Here is a 12767-nt window from a genome sequence, read left to right as displayed (position 1 = left end):
CACAACCTGGCTATCCACAGGACTCAGGCACTGCCACCTGACATTGGACCAGCACCTCAGGAGGAGGAGCAGGAGGAGCATGAGGAGGAGGAGGAGGAGGAGGAGCAGGAGTACGTTCCCAGGAGGGAGCGACCAGGGCCAAGGGCCGCACGACGCCACCTTATTACACGGTACTTCTAAGCCCCCTGTCAGGGAATGGCCAGGGGCCATGAGGGAAGATGAATGCAGCTGCTCCGCAAGCCCTCAGCCGGCGAAGCCAACAAACACTAAGAAGAACAACCATGGAGACTGCATGAATAAAGATAATGTTTTATTGCACAAAAATGAAAAGCCCTTCCCACATGAATCCCCAAAAACAATAAACGGGCCCCACAAAAAGCCCAACAAACGACTCACTCCCACAAACTGGGGAGGAGTCACTCCACCTTTCTTCAAACCGGGCCTCAACGTCGGCCTAACGCAAAAATAAGCCCTCCAAAAGCACAACCATGGGCAAAATAAAGATGGCCACCGCCATATTAAAGGAAAGCTGCCCACACCCTCTACTGAGTGGCCCGCGAGGGCGAGACCTTGGCCAGCCTTTTGCCTCCCCTGCCCGGCCTGCTGCTTCTTCGCAAGCTCTGCCCAGTGGCTGCTGCGAGGCTGGGGGAAGGCGCCTGAGGCTCAGATGCCCTTCCGCCAGATGCCGCTGGGGGGTGGCCTACACGGCGTTTGGGCCTCGAGGGGCCGTCTGCTGAGTGGCGCACCTGAGCCTGGCCACCATCAGCTGCAGCCGCTTGCCCTTGACGCCCCAGTGGGGGAATGGCAGCGACGGATGGCGCAATGTGGGCCAGCTGGCGTCTGGGATGCGCTGGCTGGTGCTGTGGCGCGGTGGCACTCGGCCGGGCCCGCACTGCAGGATCCTCAGCAATCAGCCGAGGGGCGGCTTGCTGGGATAGTCCAGCACGGTGGCTGCCCTGGCGATGCCTGCCTAAGACAGCGCGTGTGGCAGCAGTGAGTGCCCCTGTGGTCCTGGTGTGCGCGCGCATCACATCCGCCAGGGTCTTGATGGCATCAGTCAGCATGCGGCCACTCACGGCAGTTGCTGCCCCGAACTCGCGCACACTGGTCACCAGCGACTCGATGGCCTCAGGCATGCGCCCCACCATGCTCATGAGCTCTGTCTGGCGCCGGTCCGAGTCATCGGCCATCTTATCCAGCTTCCGCACCTCCTCCGAAGTGAAGGTGTCCGGACTGGAGTCGCGACTCTCCCGCTGGGGAGGAGGGGGCCGAACTAGGGCACCCTTGCCGCGTTGGTGATGGCGAGTGTGCCGAGCAGCAGCACTCCCCTCTGATCCTTCCCCCCTTTGGGGGGAAGGCCGCGGGCCACGCGCACGGCTGCTGGGTGGCTGGACGCCACTGGTCCCAGAAGCTGCATTGCCCTGCGACAGTTCCTCCAGGCACTCGTCCAGTGAGGAGGTGTCAAGCATTTCCTCCTCTCCTGCGGGACGTGACTGTTCCCCCAAAGGTCCGGCTTGCTCCTCCTCCTCCTCCTCCTGGTTGGAGGTGCTGTCACTGGCAGCTTCAGGGTCCTGGTCGTCACCAGCTGAAAGCAGGAATGCACAAGAGTGGCTTCAGAGTGAGGAGACGGCGTCAGCGAGGGAGTTAGGACTGGTGGGATTCAGCGCATTGGTGGGACAATGGCAAAGGAGATAGCTCGGATGGGCCAGTGCGACACGAGAGGGCCAAAAGGCGAGGTCCTTACCATTGCCGGGCAGTGGAGGGTCGGATACACCGCACGCTGTGGGGACAATCACACGGGCTCCCATGAGCACCCACACGCGCTCCTCCAGCCGAGTGAGCTTCTGCAGCTTGACGCGGCCACCCCTGGCATGGGCCTGGCGATTAAACGCTACTTTAGCCTGCAAGAGAAAGGACGGACTGTAAGTGCGCAGTGAAGCCCTGATGTAGTGTGCACTGCCTCCCATGGTGGAATAGCTTGGACAGAGTGAAGCCCTGATGTAGAGTGCACTGCCTCCCATGGTGGAATAGCTTGGACAGGGTGAAGCCCTGATGTAGAGTGCACTGCCTCCCATGGTGGAATAGCTTGGACAGAGTGAAGCCCTGATGTACTGTGCACTGCCTCCCATGGTGGAATAGCTTGGACAGAGTGAAGCCCTGATGTACTGTGCACTGCCTCCCATGGTGGAATAGCTTGGACAGAGTGAAGCCCTGATGTACTGTGCACTGCCTCCCATGGTGGAATAGCTTGGCCAAAGTGTAGAGTGCCGAATGGCCATTTGATGCTCATGACTGTCCCAATGCTGCTGGCTGAGGGCTGGCCAATAAGACTTTCAGCTCCCTTTGCCCATCATGTCAGGTGTACATGCAAGAATGAGGAGGAGACTGGAAAGGCTACTCACCTTCACAATCCTGGTCAGATCGTTGTATTTTTTACGACATTGTTTGTGGGTCCTGGGGGCATCGCCGGTGAACGTCACCCTCTGGGCGATCTGCTTCCAGGCTTTGGTGTAGTCATGGTGGGTTGGATTCCTCCCACTCTCTGGAAACAAGATCTTGCGCCTCACCTCCAGAGCTGTGACCATTATGTCCAGATCACCCTCTGAGAAGCGCAGGGCACGCTGACGGGCCTTCTCTGGCGTTGCCATGACTCCCTGGGGCTGAGCAGCAGTGTTGAGGCCTCTTTGCAAGGCTGCAGTGTGCAGGGCGTGTCAGCAGACCAATTCGTCCCTTCCCCCTTTAACAGCTGGTCGGCACCACGGGGTCTGCTGTCAGTGCAAAAATGACCGCACCCGCGCTGCGCCCCGCCTGGGTGCTATCCCTCTGGACCGTCGGCTTAGTGCCTAAAGGTAGGAGTGGAACGCCTCTTTTAGCGCTCCACCACTCTCTTAGGGCGAAGCCACTGAATTTCCGGCAACGGGGCGCTACTTTGGGGCGGGCGCTAACTTCGGGCGGGCGCTAAGGTTAGCGCCCCAAAACTGTCTATACTGAAAATCTAGCCCATTATATTTTGGTAGGAAGAATAGGGAGGTCACTTATTACTTAGAGGGTGCGAGTCTAGGAGGGGCAGAGGAATAAAGAGATCTCGGAGAACAAATCCACAAATCACTAAATGTTGCGGCATAGGTTAGCAAGGCCATATAAAAAGCAAACCAAGCAGAAGATTTATTTCTAGATGGATAGAATTGAAAAGTAGGGAACTTATGCTAAACCTGTATCGAACGTTGGTTAGGCCACATTTAGAGTACAGTTCTGGTCGCCATTTTATAAAAAGGATATAGAGGCAGTGGAGAGGGTGCATGGAAGATTTACAAGGATGATACCAGAAATACGAGGGTATATATGTCAGGAAAGGATGAACAGGTTGGGTCTCATTTCTCTTGAAAAAAGAAGGCAGAGCAGTGACCTGATAGAGGTCTTTAAAATTATGAAAGGTGTTGATAGAGTGGATAGAGAGAGAATGTTTCCACTTGTGGGGAACAGCATAACTAGAGGCCATCAATATAAGATAGTCTTGATGAAATCCAATAGGGAATTCAAAAGAAACATCTTTACCACGGGGAGTGGTTGAAGCGAATAGTATGGATGCATTTAAGGGGACACTATACAAGCATATGAGGGAGAAGGGAATAGCGGGTTATGCTGATAGATTTAGATAAGGAAAGACGAGAGGAATCTAGACTGGAACATAAACGCTGGCATGGACTGGTTGGGCCGAATGGCCTATTTCAGTGCCGTATATCATATGTAATCCGGTCGGAAAATACGGCCCATTGTTTTTTTATGTGCGATGTTGAGCCTAACATTGTCCTCTCTCAAGATCCACTTGTGTGCACCTTCCAACAGGAATTATGGGCCATTGTTGAAGGTTTATCTTCCTCTTTAGCCCAGGGGCACTGAGGCTAGTTTTACCATTAACCCTCCCCCCACCCCCAGTTGAGGTCAGCTAACTTTTCAAAAACTGTCAGTCTATCCGAGTATTTGCCTGGTTGGTCAGTACGGCTCAATTACATGTTGGTCCAAATCTTGATGGAGCAGGGCATCTCGTGGCATGCGCCAGTGGTTAGATTTTTTCCCTGCACCATTCAGCTCACATTTTGTGCCCGATAAGTTGCTGGAAGTGTGAGCTGAAATTAGGACATTTGGGAACTTGGTGAACGACAGGCACAGTAGTCTATCTCCTTAACCAATGAGATGTAAGGATTGAGAAAGATATATAGAAATGACTGAGAAGGAGGTTGAATTAGAGTGGGTGAATTAGAGTCAAATCAGGTACAGAAAGGAAAAAAAAGATTGGATTATGAGAGAAAAGAGACAAAGGAAAAGAGTTTTAAAATCTCATGCACGAATGAAGCTCAGTAGTTTAAATTGTTCTTTGTGGGCTGGAGAGATTGGTTGGCATTGTGTTGTCATCCCATTGTTAAAGGGGTACTTGAGCTTTTAAGTACGAGCCCTGACTTTCTGCAGTGAGATTAATGCGCAATTGCAGCAAGTTGTTGAAAATAACGGGGATGTTGAGGGTGAGCTGCTGTCTGTGCGAGGCAAAAGACAGAGCGGTGTAAAGTGACCAAGTTATGACGATACACAACTCACGGCATGTCTCCTCTTTGCCTGAATTTTTTGGCCGATTTGCGCATTAAGATTATGAAAGGTTTTGATATGGTAGACGTAGAGAAGTTGTATCCACTTAGGAAGGAGACCAAAACTAGGGCCGATAAAATATAAGGGAGTCACTAATAAATCCAATAGGGAATGCAGGGAAGTTCTGAATGTTTCTAATGATCCTGTGTTTGACTACAGCCCTGTTTGCAGTGCCGAAGAATTACAAGCTGGTTGCTGCACCGTTATTTGTGCTTTATGAAAATGCTCCTGATTATGGACCCATCGTCTCCAGCCTTCCTCAGCTTCTGAGCAGGTAAGAAAGGAATATAATAATTCAGTAATACCTGCATACTCATTGAGACCTCCAGGTGGTTTAACACTTACATGGTTGGGTATAGATTGTTGGGGACGGGGTTTAGCGCTGATAATTTTTCATTGTGGAGTGGGAAGCTTTGAAACTGCTTAGTATGGCAATGGGCTTAACAGGCCTGTGGGTAATAAATGTGCCTTTATAAATGGAAGAAGTAAGTCCTGAAACTGATCTACACTGGCTTGTGTGGCTCCGAATGTGTGCTATTTATTTCACCTGTTCAAAGTCAGACTTGGGTGGGAGTGGGGGGTGGGCTTACCTGGAACAGTGTTAGCAACATATTACAGTTCCATCACTTTGCCAACATCTTTTCCTTGTTTACGGCTTAGCAGTTTTCTTGGGCAAACTGAAAACTGTCTTTATTCTTTGCCCTACTTGGATTAATCTAGATGAAGAGTAAGAATTAACTCTGATTGAAGTAACTTGGCTACTGGAGAATATGTAGAGTGCTCATGTTTGTTAATACACTGAGGACAGAATATATTCTGCTTCCAGATCACTTCTTTAAATTGATGTTCTGAATTTATTTATACATGAAGTTAAGTATATGGGCAACGTAAATAGCACAGTACTGATGACCAAGGGTGAATATGCCCTTATTTTTAAACAAGCTGTATATACCGTTGCTTGTAAGGTAACTATTCCTTCAGATGATTCAGCAGAGTCTTTTCTTGGTACACAGTCTGTAGTCTTTCAGGATACAATGGCACGCTTGGAGTGAGAGCTTTGGCTCCCAGGCTCTGAGCTAAAGAGACCAGAACTTAAGCTAGCAGTCAGCAATGGAATATTGATCCTGTGAACTAGCTTTGATTTAAAGCTAATTCTATTTGAATTGGTCAAGCAAGTGAACTATTAAGTCTTTGCATCCTGGTAACTAATGCCTTGATGGCCTTCTACAGTTATTCCTTTTGGCAATTCCCCCCGCCACCTGCCTGTTTTCTTATGGATCACAACAGAAATCAGTGCATTCATAACATTTTAACAGTGCTGGCCCTGCCATCAACGGAAGTTTCCTTTATCTGATCACTTGACTTAGTTCACGTGAAGCTGTCTGTCTTCCATTTGTATCTAAAGGAAGAGAGCTACTTCCATTTCAACCCTATTATCCCAACCTAAACTTCTCCGCCTCACTACCTCTCGTTCCTCCTTTAAGACCTCTTTAAAACCTACCTCTTTGACCAAGCTTTTGGTCACCTGCCCTAATTTCTCCTTATGTGGCTCCGTGTCAATTTGTTTCTTTTAATACTCATGTGAAGCGCCTTGTGACGTTTTACTGCGTTAAAGGCGGTATATAAATACTGGTTGTTGTTATTAGTCGAACTTATGTACTCCTGAGGATACAAATTCTGATTTGGGATGCTACCTTCCCTATTAAATCACCCAGACACTTACTGTAGACACAATGGGCTGGAATTTGCTGAAGCAGGGCATCTCGCAGCATGCCCAGTTAATTAGACTTTTTCCTGCACACTTCAGCTCAATTTTTTGGTGTTGCAAGTTGCTGGAAGTGCAAGCTGGTAACTGTGCAGCGATGGCAACAGGGCATCTGGGGCCTTGGTCAACAACAGGACCAAGCATATCTCTTTAACCAATGAGATTTAAGGATTGAGAAGTAAATAGAGGAAGGACTGAAAAGGAGGATGAACTGGAATGGGTGATTCAATGTCAAATCGTACTGTAAGTGAATTGAGAGGGAAAGAAAGATTGGATTGAGATCGACAGGAGACAAAGAAAAGTAGGGGGAGAATAATATAAAATGTGACTTTTTTAAACCTTTAACAATTCACTACCTGAAGGAATGCGATGGCATGCTTTATAATTCACTTTCTGGGCTAGAGAGGTTGATTGGCAGTCATTAACAATTATTCAATCATTAATCGTGAACGAAAGCATAACAGTAATGTCACTGGACTAGTAATCCAGTAGGCCTGGAATAATGATCCAGAGGTGTGAGTTCAAATCCCACCACGGCAGCTGGGGAACTTAAATTCAGTTAATTAAATAAATCTGGAATAAAAAGCTAGTATCAGTAATGGTAACCACAAAACTATCGGATTCTAGTAAAAACCCATCTGGTTCACTAATGTCCTTTAGGGAAGGAAATCTGCTGTCCTTACCTGGTCTGGCCTGTATGTGACTCCAGACCCACAGCAATGTGGTTGACTCTTAACTGCCCTCTAAAATGGCCTAGCAAGTCACTCAGTTGTAACTAACCGCTATGAAACAAAATAATATGAATGAAACTGGACGGACCACCCGGCATCGACCTCAGCACCAGCTACGTATATGGCAATGGCACACCCAGCCCAGTCAACCCTGAAAAGTCCTTCTCACCAACATCTGGGAACTTGTGCCAAAATTGGGAGAGCTGTCCCACAGACTAGTCAAGAAATAGCCTGACATAGTCATAATCTCAGAATCATGCCTTTCAGCCAATGTCCCAAACTCCTTCATTACCATCCCTGGGAATGTCCTGTCCGACCTCGCCCTCACAAATCTACCTGTCACAGATGCATCTGCCCAGAACAGCATTGGCAGCAGTGACCACCGCACAGTCATTGTGGAGACGAAGTCCCGTCTTCACACTGATGGCACCCATCATCGTGGCACTACCACCGTACTAAATGGGATGGATTTAGAGCAGATCTAGCAGCTCAAAACATCCATGAGGCGCTGTGGGCCATCAGCAGCAGCAGAATTGTATTCCACCACAATCTGTCACCTCATGGCCCGGCATTACCCTCACTCTACCATTACTACCAAGCCAGGGGACCAACCCTGGTTCAAAAACGAGTGTAGAAGAGCATGCCAGGAGCAGCAACAGGCGTACCTAAAAATTAGGTGCCAACCTGGCGAGGCTGCAACACAGGACTACATGCATGTTAAAAAGCAGAAGCAGCATGCTATAGACAGGGCTAAGCAACCAACAATCAACGGAACAGATCAAAGCTCTGCAGTCCTGCCACATCCAGTGGTGAATGGTGGTGGACCATTAAAAAACTAACGGGAGGAGGAGGCGCCAAGAATATCCCCATCCTCAATGATGGTGGAGCCCAGCATGTGAGTGCAAAAGACAAGGCTGAAACGTTTGCAACCAACTTGAGCCAGAAGTGCCGAGTGGATGAACCATATCAGTCAACTCCCAAGTTCCCCACCATCACAGAAGCCATTCTTCAGCCAATTCGATTCACTCCACGTGATATCAAGAAACGGCTGAGCTCATTGGATGCAGCAAAGCTATGGGCACAGACAGGATCCCGGCTATCGTGCTGAAGACTTATCCTCCAGAACTAGCTGCGCCTCTAGCTAAGCTGTTCAAGTACAGCTACAACACTGGCATCTATCCAACAATGTGGAAAACTGCTCAGGTATGTGTTGTCCGCAAAAAGCAAGACTAATCCAACCCGACCAATTACCGCCCCATTGGTCTACTCTCAACCATCAGCAAAGTGATGGAAGTTGTCATCGACAGTGCTATCAAGTGCCACTTACTCACCAATAACCTGCTCACTGATGCCCAGTTTGGGTTCCGCCAAGACCACTCAGCTCCCCACCTCATTACAGCCTGGGTCCAAACATGGACAAAGGAGCTGAATTCCAGAGGTGAGGTGAGAGTGACTGCCCTTGACATCAATGCAGCATTTGACTGAGTCTGGCATCAAGGAGCCCTAGTAAAATGGGAAACAGGGGGAAAACGCTCCACTGGCTGGAGTGATACCTAGCACAAAGGAAGATGGTTGTGGTAGTTGAAGGTCAATCATCACAGCCCCAGGACATCGCTGCAGGAGTTCCTCAGGGCAGTGTCCTAGGCCCAGCCATCTTCAGCTGCTACAACAATATCCTTTCCTTCAACATAAGGTCAGAACTGGGGAAGTTCGCTGATGACTGCACAGTGTTCAGCACCATTCGCAACTCCACAGATAATGAAGCAGTCCATGCCCGCATGCAGCAAGACGTGGATGACGTTCAGGCATGGGCTGATAATTGTCAGGTAACATACGCACCACAGAAGTGCCAGGCAATGACTCTCCAACAAGCGAGAGTCCAACCACCTCCCCTTGACTTTCAATGGCATTACCATCGCCGAATCCCCCACCATCAACATCCTGGGAGTCACCATTAACCAGACGCTTAACTGGACCAGCCACATAAATACTGTGGCAACAAGAGCAGGCCAGAGGCTAAGTATTCTGCAGTGAGTGTCTCACCTCCTGACCCCACAAAGCCTTTCCAAGGCACAAGTAAGGAGTGTGATGGAATACTCTCCACTTGCCTGGATAAGTGCAGCTCCAACAACACTCAAGAAGCTCGACACCATCCAGGACAAAGCAGCCTGCTTGATTGGCACCCTATCCACCACCATAAACATTCACTCCCTCCACCACCAGCGTACCATGTCTGCAGTGTGTACCATCTACAAGATGCACTGCAGCAACTCAGCAAGGCTTCTTCGGTAGCACCTCCGAAACCCGCGACCTCTTTAACCTAGAAGCACAAGGGCAGCCGGCACATGGGAACACCACCACCTCCAAGTTCCCCTCCAAGTCACACATCATTGTGACTTAGAAGGATATCGTCGATCCTTCATCGTCGCTGGGTCAATCTCCTGGAACTCCCCACCTAACAGCACTATGGGAGTACCATCGCCACACAGACTGCAGCATTTGAAGAAGGCAGCTCATCACCACCTTCGCAAGAGCAACTAGGGATGGGCAATAAATGCTGGCATTGCCAGCGACGCCCTAAACCCATATACGAAAAAAACCTAAAAAATAGTGTACTTGCACTATTAATTACTAGACTTAACTTTCTGTGGTACATTTAATGAGCAATTAATGTGCAAAGGCAAAATCACGAAACACAAGGGGAAGTTAAAGGGCGAGATGCTGTTTTTCCCAGAGCTAGTGACAGATTGGTGCAAATCGTCCAGCAACTTGTGGTGGGTAAGGGGATCCTAGGTGCAGTGCTGGAGGAGCCTCAGCCTTTGCCCTTGCCCAACAGGTATGAGGTTCTTGCTGCCTGTGAGGATGTGGGTAAATTCAGCAGGGTGGATGAGCAAACTGATGAGGGCACTATTGTACAGGAGGCCATTCAAGTGGGAGGAGTGAAAAGGAATGTTGTAGTGGTAGTGGAGGGTATAGTCAATGGGATAGATAATGTTCTCTGCAGCTGTAAGCGGGACTTCCGAAGGCTGTGTTGCATGCCCGGTGCCAGGGTTAAGGATATCTCCTCATGGCTGGAGAAGAATTTGGAGTGGGACGGGGAGGATCCAGTGGTCGTGGTCCAAGTAGGAACAACGACAGAGGTAGAATTAGGAATTAAATTCTGCTGAGAGTTTGAGGAGCTAGCGTCCAAATTAAAAAGTAGAACCTCAAAGGTAATAATCTCTGGATTGTTACCTGTGCCACGTGCAATTTGGCATTGGGGCAAGCAGATCAGAGAGATCAATGCGAGGCTCAGACTGGCGTGGGAGGAAGGGGTTTCCAATCATGGGGCACTGGCACCAATACTGGGGAAAGAAGGAGCTGGTTTGTTGGGACCATCTCCATTTAAACTGGGCCGTGTCCTGGCAAATCAAATACCTAGGGCTACAGATAGGGCTTTAAACTTTAAAGGGCGGGTTGGAGGTGTCATGTGAGGGGAAATTAGAAATCAAAAGACAAAAGTCCAGAAAATGGAGCAGTGTAGCGATTTGGGTAAAGATAAGCCGACTGTGACAGGAAGGGACAGAGTTTAACAGTAAAAGTGCACCAGCGAGTAAGGTGAAAGCAGGAAATAATGGTAAAAAGTTAGAATTAAAGGCTCCATCTGAATGCACGATGCATTTATAACAAGCTACACTAATTACATAAGAACATAAGAACATAAGAAATAGGAGCAGGAGTAGGCCATTCGGTCCTTCGAGCCTGCTCTACCATTCAATGTGATCATGGCTGATCTTCTGCCTCGACTCCATTCAACGGACCTATCATCATATCCCTTGATGCCCTTACTAGTCAGAAATCTATCGATTTCTGTTTTGAATATAGGCAATGACTGAACCTCCAAAGCCCTCTGGGGTAGAGAATTCCAAAATTTCACCACCCTCTGTGTGAAGAAGTCTCTTCTCATCTCAGCCCTGAATGGCCTACACTTTATGCGGAGGCTGTGGCCCCTGGTTCTGGATTCCCTAGCCAAGGGAAACATTCTCCCAGCATCCACTCTATCAAGCCATGTAATAAATTTGTATGCTTCAATGAGGTCCCCTCTCATTCTTCTGAATTCAAGAGAATACAGGCCTAGTTTACTCAATTTCTTTTCAGACAACAGTCCCGCCACCCCAGGAATCAATCTCGTGAACGTTTGTTGCATTCCCTCTGTGGCAAGTATATCCTTCCTTAGGTAAGGAGACTAAAATTGTACACAGTACTCCAGGTGTGGTTACACCAAGGCCCTATATAATTGGAGTAAGACTTCTTTGCTCCTGTAGTCAAATCCTCTCGTAATGAAGGGCAGCATACCATTCGTCTCCTAATGGCTTGCTGCACCTGCACATTCACTTTCAGTGACTCATGTAGAAGGACACCCAGATCCTTTTGAGCATCTGCATTCCCCAATCTTTCACCATTTAGGAAATAATCTGCCTTTCTGTTTTTTCTACCAAACTGGATAACTTCACATTTATCCACGTTATATTCCATCTGCCATTTTCCCTCTTGAAGCCTCTTCACATCTTGTTCACAACTGCCACTGCCAACTAGCCTTGTATCATCAGCAAATTTGGAAATGTCACCTTTAGTCCTCTCATCCAAATCATTGATATAGATTGTGAATAGCAGGGGCCCAAGAACCGATCGTTGCGGTACCCCGCTAGTCACAGCCTTCCATCTTGAAAATGACCCGTTTTCCCTACTCTTTGTTTTCTGTCTATTAACCAATTCTCAATCCATGCTAGCATATTACCCCCAATTCCATGTGCCCTAATTTTGTTCACCCAGGTCTTGTTCTGGACCTTATCAAAGACCTTCTGAACAAGCAGATACACCACATCTATCAGTTTCCCATTGTCTACTCCACTAGTTACATCCTCAAAGAACGCCAATAGGTTTGGCAAACAGGAATTCCCTTACATAAATCCATGTTGACTCTGCTCAATTTTACTATTAGTTTCTAATTGTCCAGTTATTGCATCCTTTTGAATAGATTCCAACATTTTCCCAACTACTGATGTGAAGCTAACAGGTCTGTAGTTCCGTGTTTTCTCTCTCCCTTCTTTCTTATATAGCGGGGTTACATTTACATTTCCTCCAATCTGCAGGTACCGTTCCAGAATCTATAGAATTTTGGATGATGACAACCAATGCATCCACTATTCCAATGGCCACCTCTTTCAATCCCTAGGATGTAGGTCATCTGGTCCTTGGGATTTATCGAATTTTATACCAATTAATTTTGCTAGTACTGTTTTTTTTACTAATAATCATTTCTTTAAGTTCCTCATTCTCGCCACACCCTTGGTTTTCTCATATTTCTGGGAGGTTTTTTGTGTCTTCCTTCGTGAAGTCAGAAACAAAGCATGTATTTAATTTCTCTGCCATTTCCTCATTCCCCATTATAAATTCTCCCGTCTCTGACCGTAATGGACCTACATTTACCTTCACCAGTCTTTTGCTTTTCACTTACCTATAGAAGCTTTTATAATCCGTTTTTTTATTTTTTGCTAGTTTGTGTTCATATTCCATTTTCCCTTTCTTTATCAATTTCTTGGTCACCATTTGCTGATTTCTAAATAGATCCCAATCCTCAGGCTGGCCTC

This window comes from Somniosus microcephalus, chromosome 6 (genome assembly GCF_052327205.1).
Source record: "Somniosus microcephalus isolate GS21.2 chromosome 6, FLI_Smic_1.0, whole genome shotgun sequence".
NCBI classification, from domain to species: domain Eukaryota; kingdom Metazoa; phylum Chordata; class Chondrichthyes; order Squaliformes; family Somniosidae; genus Somniosus; species Somniosus microcephalus.
The sequence above is the reverse complement of the archived record's forward strand: the minus strand, read 5'-3'. Positions refer to the sequence as shown.